Here is a 9,123-nt window from a genome sequence, read left to right as displayed (position 1 = left end):
CGGCCACGGTTTGGTAGGCACACGGCTTTCATGTGTGAACCGTGTGCTATTTGAAAACAATTTTTTTGGTGGGGCTATTTGAAAACATTTACATGTGTTGTCAAAAGGGATGAGGATCATGGTTCGATCAAGGAGAATCCAACGGTGCAGACGTACGATCCGTGGGGTTTGAGTTCTGGCCAATCAGAACACACGACTCAGATCGCGCGCGTGGCAGGGGGGATATCATACGGAAACCAACATTCGGTGGAAACTAGTGAAAACCACGAGAAAAAGATGTTTTGAAGTTTCAATTTTTTTTGAAAAAATGCGGGATGTTAAGAGGATGATGTTTTATTGCCACACAAAATTTCAAGTTGAAACACATTACGAGATGTGAGCTATGAAAAAGACAAAATCAGCGTTGAATAGTGCCGAATAGTAATGTCACTATTCAGGGCTGAATTTGTCTTTTTCATAGCTCACATCTCGTAATGTTTTTCAACTTAAAATTTTATGTCACAATAAAACATCACCTTCTTAACATCCCACATTTTTTTTTTCAGATTTTTATGAAACTTTAAAATATGGTTTCCATGAAGTTCTCATTGAATATCGGCTTTCGTGAGTGAACCGTGTGCTATTTGAAAACATTTTGTGAGAAGAATCTCGGTTTTTAAATCCCCGTAAATCCAAAACTAAGCCAAAAATCGTGAAAGTTGGCATGGTGTCACGACATGGCACTTATATGTCGAGGAATTTTTTTCATCCATTGTGTCGCAAGTTTTATTACAAGCCTCTTACAAACCGGAGCTTCTCTCAAAGAAGACTCGTGGTTCCGATAGGGAAATGTGTCCCCCCTCTGGGCGAAACGTAATCATTGCCTCTTTTCACCTTGTATTTTCTTCCATGGGCAACATGGAACGACATGATATCCGTGCTGAAATTTAAACTTATTCAGGGTTCGTCTGGCCTTTTTATACACTAATTGAGTTTCCTAGGCATTTAATGTCCATAATTCAAATCTGAACTACAAATACATGCTCCAGTTCAGCGAAAAATTATACATGTGTCCTTGGGTGCATGTTTAGGTCTCATGCCAGGAATGGGAACGAATTACAACCGTACCGGTGTCCTAGCTTGTCCTCAAACATTTCGAATCTGGATTTTTAAGCCCCCATAAATCCTAAACTCACCAGAAAGTCATCAAAGGTGGCATGGTGTCACGTAATGGCACATATATGTCGTGGTAAAAACATTGCCAATTTGGGCCAAGCTTTATTACAAACCTCTTACAAACCGGAGCCTGTCACAAGAACCCTCATGGTTTCAATAGGGAAACGTGTACCCTTGTGGGCCAAACGATAATCACTCCCTCTTCTAGCCTGGTATTTTCTTCTACACGCGACACGGAACAACTGGAGATTCGCACTGAACTTCAAAATTATTCAGGGTTCGTTTGACCTTTTTATTCATTAACTGAGTTTTCTAGGAATTTCAATCTCCATAATTCAAATCCGAACTACAAATACATGCTCCAGTGCACCAAAATGGCTAGAAAAAACGTACATGTTTCCTTGGGGTGCATGTTTAGGTCCCATGGAACGAATGGGGATGAATTCTACCGTCTCGCCGTCCTGGCTTGGCCACAAACATTGCTAATCTCGCTTTTTAAATCTCTGTAAATCCAAAACTCACCAGGAAATCATGAAACTTGGCATGGTGTCACTACATGGTACATATAATTGTCCAATTTGGGCGAAGCTATATTCCAAGCCTTTTACAAACCGGAGCATGTCGCAATGCTCGTGGTTCCGGTAGGGAAACATGCCCCTCTTGTGGGCGAAACTATAATCGCTGCCTCTTCTCGCCTTGAACTTTGTTTTCTATAGGCAACATAGAATAACAGGAGTGTCGGGTTGAAATTTGAAACTGTTTAGGGTTCGTTTGGCCATTGTATATATATTACTAATTACTAAGTTTTCTATGCATTTAATGTAGTCCATAATTCAATTTTGAACTACAACCACATGCTCCAGTGAAGCAAAATGGGTGGGAAATCATACACGTGTCATTGGGTGCATGTTTAGGTCTCATTTAAGGAATGGGAATGAATTACAAACTTATCGTCGTCCTGAAACATTGAGAATCTCGGTTTTTAAATCCCAGTAAATCAAAAAGTCACCGAAAAAACATGAAACTTGGCATGGTTTCATGACATGGCACATGTATGCCGTGGTAAAAAAATCGTCCAGTTTGAGAAGAGGCGCACACATTAGTAGCCAACGAAGTCCTTTTTGAAACAAAAAGCCGACACATTAATATCGCAAACGGTTGTATTATATTAACTGTGTCGAAATTTATCCATACTCGGTGGCGTGCATGCAACTGTTTGATTAGACGGGACGAGCGCTAGAAGTCCGCCATGCAGGCTCGACGGGATGCGTGCGAGTAGTCCGCCGCGCAGGCTCGACGGGACGAGTGCATCCTGTCCACCTCGCAGGCTCGACGGGACACGTGCGAGCAGCAAGGCCGCCCATGCTCATCGGGAAGCGAGATCTTTGACCTCCATGCACCAGCCGCCGCCCGCCTCGCACACAACTTCTCCATTAATGGGTTAATTAAAGCACCTGGACGGAGGGTGTTTGCTTGTGATCCCATGGCATCATTTTCTTTGTTCATGTTTTCAACTCGTATTCTGCCCTAATTTAAATTGCCACATAGGGCAACAGATAATACGACCACAAATAAAATGGCAACGGATAATACGACAAAAAATTTACAATGGCGCAGATAATAATTGTCTTACATATTCCGGATAATTTAAAATTCCATATGCGGCAAAGCTTGGAAGACACGGGGGCAAGAGAAGAAGGAAATTGCAGACAACGATCTGGATCGCTACTATCTCTACTTGTCGATGGATCACCGGGCGGCGAAATCCTCCAGCTCCTTCAATTCCTCACGACTTTGCTTGAAGGCAGCCACGGATTCCTCCACTTCCTGCTCGCGCTCGATCCGGAGCTTCCTCATGCCACCCATCAGTTCCTCGACGACCGCTTTCAGCATTATCTCCGAGGCACTTATCAGCTCATGCAACATCTTCCAGCCGGCGGCCTCCTCCTCCTTCTCGGCGACCAACTTGAGGAGCTTCGCATTGTAACCCATGAGTTGCTCGACGAGGCCGGTCGCCTTGTCAACCGAGGCATCATTGATCTTGAGCAGCTTCATTAAGTCATCGACCAGCTCCTGCTGCGTAGTGACGCCTGCGAGAATGTCGTCATCACCGGTGAAGGACTTCAGGAACACCGCACGTCGCAAGGGCTGACGCCGCGAATGCGCTTGTGAGAGCCCTCGCGTGCCCATGAGAGCTCGTTCGAGGGCTCCGCAGCATGCCGGGACATCTCTGATGCGGCTGCGGCTTCGCGGCAGATCCTGTCTAGTGCTTCCGCGGTCTTGGTCTTTACTGCCTGGTTATATGTCCACCCTAAACTCCTCCTACCAGTCATGGCGGAACGACTTGACAGAAAAAATCAGTTTTGTGGGTGATGAGGAGAGGAACTGTGAAGTAATTTTCGAGTGGGTGGTTTTTATAGCCTGGTGCTAAGTGTGAACACATATTAGTTTGATAGTTGTGAACAGATTTTCAATTACTTATTGTGTTGTAATCAGCAATGTGACAAGAAACAAGGTCAAAATTTATTGATGACAGAAGGTTGACCACATGGTTGCTCGCCATTGAGGCGGCCGCGGCGCGCTCCGCTCTGGCGTCCCTGCGCGCGCTCTGCTCGCCGTTGAGGCAAAGTTACAATGGCAACTGTTAATAATTCTTAATAATTGTCTTACATATTAAGGATAATTTAAAATGTCAAATGCAGCAAGGCCCAGAACACTCACGACCTACATATGCATACAAAAAAGGGCAACCTGGTGCATGTAGCTCCCGCTTGCGCAGGGTCCAGGGAAGGGTCCGACCACTTTGGGTCTATAGTACGCAACCTTTCCCTACATTTCTGTAAGAGGCTGTTTCCAGGACTTGAACCCATGACCTCATGGTCACAAGGCAGCAGCTTTACCACTGCGCCAAGGCTCCCCTTCGACCTACATATGCATACAATTATAAGAAAATATACGCTAAAAGGCTAAGCTGGCAGCCTTCCGACGATGGTCTTCTCGGACTCCATGATCAGCATAGCACCCTTGTGGCCGTTCACTCCAAGTGTCCCGATCCGCCTCCACCTATGGAGCTGCTGGCGCTGGGAGGCTCTTGGGGCTGCTGGGCCTCTTCCAGAAGAGCTTGACAGCGTGCAATCGCACACATGACAACTCCGCAGAACCGCTCTATTTCCATGTCTCTGGCCTGGTAGCAAATTCCGTTGATCACCTGCATCCTCAAGATATCATGTTGGCGATGTTCTACTTCGTCGGGGACGTCAACTCCGCCAAGGATGCGCTCGAGCCTGGCCACCACATCATCAGGATCGAGGTTGACATGACCACCACGGGCAATGATGAAGCCGCAGGCTGCCTTTGTCTTGACTGAATCGTAGAGGCCCTCTGCCCATTCCTTGCGGGGCATCGGGCTCTCGATGAGCACTGGCGACGGTGGCTCTTTGGGTGGGTCGTCGATCATGCCGTCGAGCAGCTCTGGATCTTTTGCATGGTGGATGGCGAACTTCTCATCACACCTCCTCTACAATATGTCGATTGTGCTCCCAAGGACCGTGACGCTGATATCGCTGCCGATGGGCCATGGTGCCTGCGCCGGTCGATGAAGCTCTTGCTCCCCGACCCGCTCCGACTCGTTCTCCTCGCCGAAGATGTAACGCAGGTAGGCGTCAATGTCAAAGCTTTGGTCGTTGCCTGGCATGCTTGGAATAACTAATGGTAGATGGGTGAGGACTAGATCTTTGTAGAGTGTCACGGCAGTGCGTTGCCGCCTGGGTTATATGCAGCAAGCCGTTAGCTGGTGGCGGGAAACCGGTGAGGGAATAGGCGTGGATTTTACAATTTACCCATGTGGAGCGCGGGAAGACTAAGTGGAGCACACACACAACCCGAATACCGTATCTGGTGCCATGTGTTATTTATCACACAAGTGTTAACATAAGGAAACATATGTGTAACTTACTAAACATCACACACGAGTACTCGCAGATGCATCGTGTGCGATACCCCTAGCCACCGCAAGCAACTACTCCCTCTGTCCCAAAATATAAGAACGTTTTTGACACTAGTATAGTGTTAAAAACGTTCTTATATTATGGGACGGAGGGAGTAGTTTGCATTTTTCAAAGTTTTTTGTACACATAGAATCACACACGAACTAATTGTATTAACCATCTGTGTTGTAATTTCTCATCGCAAACAGTTCATCCGAGTCAGCTATTTGCCACATATCACAGACATCTTGTTAAGTTGAATCGTTTCTGTTGCGGTCACTAATCGAAAACAGTTCGTCCGAGTGAACCGTATGCCCTATATCACACACACCTTGATCTGGCTAAATGTTTATGTTGCACTCCCTAATAGCAAATAGTTCGTCAGAGCGAACTGTATGGCGTGTATCGCACACACATTGATATAGCTGCTCGATTCTGTTGTTCTGCCTCATCGCAAATGTTTTGCACCTTTTTTGATGGTTTTTTACATCCCCGTTTTGTGATTAATGCATCACACATAGTTTCGTCAAAGGGTCTCTGATCGTAGTGTCGCGTTAGCAGCATCCTGCAGTAGTATTGTAACATCCCAAAATTTTCAATTTGGAATGTTATACATAGATCGTTCATTCATATCATATTTTATTGCATATTTGTTTTGCGATCCTCGAAATTCTAAGCAACTCAAGGACCCTCGGAGAGAGTTGGTGATTTCACCGTTTTCGTATTTGAAATTTTTATCAAATATAGGAACAAGGATCATTCGTGTTTATTATTTTCCCTCTAAAAATATTGCTTATTAAAATATATGAGAGGAGATAATATGACGTCTCTGAAATAAATGAAATATTGAGGAAAAAATATATTAAAATCAAATATTTGATTTTATTCGGATTTTATAGCTATTTTATTTGCATAGGAAAAATTTGTGTTTTTCAAAATTGCATTATAGGCCCAAATAAATGTTCACCCTATCCGGCTTATTTTTAGAGGACGGGGAAAATTTATTTCGGAATTTTTGGAGCCGTTTAGTATTTCTTTTCTTTCTTTTTCTGCATGTCGGAATTTTTTAAGAGGAAACCGACTCCGGGCCGTACCCGACCGGGACTCCGCCCGGGTGGGGGGGGGGCTTTATAAGCCGCGCCGCCCCTGCCCCACAGCCCACCCGCGCCCCCAAACCCTAGCCGCCGCCGCGCCGGATCCTGTCGCCGTTGACCACCGTTGACCAGCCGGTTTTCTTCGGATAACCCCGGTTTTTGTATTTTCTTCGATTTATTTTCGTTAGATCGGTTTTCCCGGCGGTTTATTTATTTTGTGGGCGTTCGTCCATTCGTTCGTTTAAACGGACGTCGTCTACCCGTTAGTCACAGACATCGAACGTTCGTTCATTAGCCTGTTCGTCAGTTTTTCTGTTTCTTGGGATTTTTCACGATTATTTTCGATCGCGATTTCTGACCCGAATTTTGTTTTAGTTTATCTTTTTGCTCGTTTATCGGAATCAGGCGAGTCAAGCGCCTAGATCTTCGTCTCGAAGCCCCCTTTCTGTTTAACCAACTTGAACAAGATTTTGATACTATAAAATTTGACTTTAATCCAGATTAGTAAATTGGATCTTGTTTCTTTCGCAGTTTGAGTTTCGTTGCTCCCTTTGATTTGATTCTTTTTGCAAATCGGAGTTCTTAAGTTGAACTTTCTGGTTAGATCTTCTTATTTGAGTTTTACCCTTGCATCTTTGCTTGATTGCTTATGTATGCTATTGTTTGTTTGCGATAGAATTACCGGAGTGTGAAGCATGCTACTACGAGTCACTAGGTTTTGCGAATCGTCAGCAAGGCAAGTAACACATTGATCATACCCCTTTATTACCCAGTTTTTATGCATTAGATACAACCCTCACACATTGCATGAGTAGGATCTCTTAATTTGTGTGTTTGGGATGTAGATGTTGAGGTAGAACCTATTGCCTATTTTCATATCAAACCCTTGGGAGTTACTTCTTCGTTATGCTTATATTGTTGTGCTATGCTCGTAGACGTGGATTTGGGTTTGAGTGTATCCATGACAAATGTGAGTTGTTAATTAATTGTTCAACTTAAGGTGGCAACTTTAACACACATTTGGGTGGATTGCTTGTTTGGACACCTAGGGTATCCAGTGTTGTCCTAGGAGATCCCGGGGTATCCGTGTGATCATCCTACGGTCCGCCACCCAGGCTCAAAGGGATCGTGAGATTATTCATGCTAGAAACTTCCGTGTGCAGCCACAAGACATTATGGGCTCTGTCATAGTTGAGTATGTTGTGTGACCTCTTTTAGTGGTGGGCTAGAAGATGTAGAGGGAAAGTAGGTGTAACTGTCCACCTAGAGTAAAGAGTTAATGCTTCTGAAAGACTGTGTCTCGGTCATTCGTTTCTCAAACACCATGTAGTGCAAGAAATCCAACGGAGGCAATCGAGTCTTGTGGGGAAAAGTGCGCAAATCTCTGCAGAGTGTATAAACTAATCATGATTAGCCGTGTCCCCGGTTATGGACATCTTGAGTATCTAGTACTTGGATTTTCCTATTGTATCTCATCACTCTAATTTAATTTGTTGGGTTAATAATTAACTTTAATTGGGATTGAGATGGGGTACCATTCTCAATGATGTTTCTACTACCATGATAGTTAAATAAAATTTATTCCTTTGTTGTGGGAAAAATTGGCTTTTCGCAAAATCATATAACCATAGAGCCTCCACCAGCCATATATGCATGCAGTGATAGCATTATCTGTTCATTGCTCTACTGTGTTATATTGCCAGCATATTCCATGTGCTGACCCTTTTTCGGGTTGCAACGTATTATGTTGCAGACTTTTCAAACGACGAGTAAAGGTGCGATAGGTCGTTGTCATGCACTCAGCTATGCCGTTGGAGTTGATGGACTCACTTTATCTTCCAAGCCTTCCGTTGTTATCGTATTGGATGGCCTGAAGCCATATTTATTGTAATAAGTTCTCTTTTGAGACATTCGGTTTAATAAGTGTGTGATTGCTACCCTGTCATAAATCCTTCGAGTAGTGTGTTTGTCAGCATTACCGATCCAGGGATGACACTGAAGCACAGAGACTTGACCGTTTGAGGTCGGGTCGCTACAAGATCGTATTAGAGCACACGTTGAATGTAGGACACGACCACAAAGGAAAGCCATAGGTCACTTTTCTCTACTCATTTCTGAATCCTCTCCATTTTCTACTCTTTAGGATGGCAGACTCAAGGAACAAGTTTGCACAGCCGGATGAAGACACCCCCTTTGGACGACACTTGAAAGAAGTCACTAGATACCAGAACATTGGAATACCAAGCTTCATCGGGACCTACAACGCCACTTTACTAGAAGAGGAGCGTTGGATGATTCAAGTTGAATTTCCAGGAAGGACGTTCATGCCAGTCACGGAGCCCATAGAGTTTTCCTTTGATGCCCCAACCTGGAGTCACTACAAAAAAAGACACATCCGTGACATTTTGGGCCGAACGAAATTTTTTTCTGTCATACATATGACACTTCTATGATGATAATTGTGACAAAACCCGGTATCATCATAGATGTGGTGGGCTCCTACTTCTATGACAAAAAATCATGACAGAAAATGGGATTTTTGTCCTGGGCGGGCAGAGACGCAGCTGCATGACATTCTTTGGGCCGTCCATGACAGAAAAAACCATGGTAGAAGTGAGGGGGAGGAAAATTTCGGGGAGTTCTCGGTTACGGTGGGAGGTCGAGGGCCGAGCGATGCGTGTTTCTCTCGTACACGTACGCGCGTGTGTGCGAGGCGTTGGCTCTAACTGAACCCGAGCGAGGCATTGGGCTCTAACTGGACCCGAGCGATTGCACTGCAGGCTACGCGTTACTGAACCCGAGCGATCGATTGATGGCTGTTAACTGAACCCGATCGAGCGATTCCTTGGCTACTGCTGCTAACTGAAGCCGATCGATGGGATGAATAG

The sequence above is a fragment of the Triticum dicoccoides genome, chromosome 7A, assembly GCF_002162155.2.
Source record: "Triticum dicoccoides isolate Atlit2015 ecotype Zavitan chromosome 7A, WEW_v2.0, whole genome shotgun sequence".
NCBI lineage: Eukaryota > Viridiplantae > Streptophyta > Magnoliopsida > Poales > Poaceae > Triticum > Triticum dicoccoides.
The sequence above is the reverse complement of the archived record's forward strand: the minus strand, read 5'-3'. Positions refer to the sequence as shown.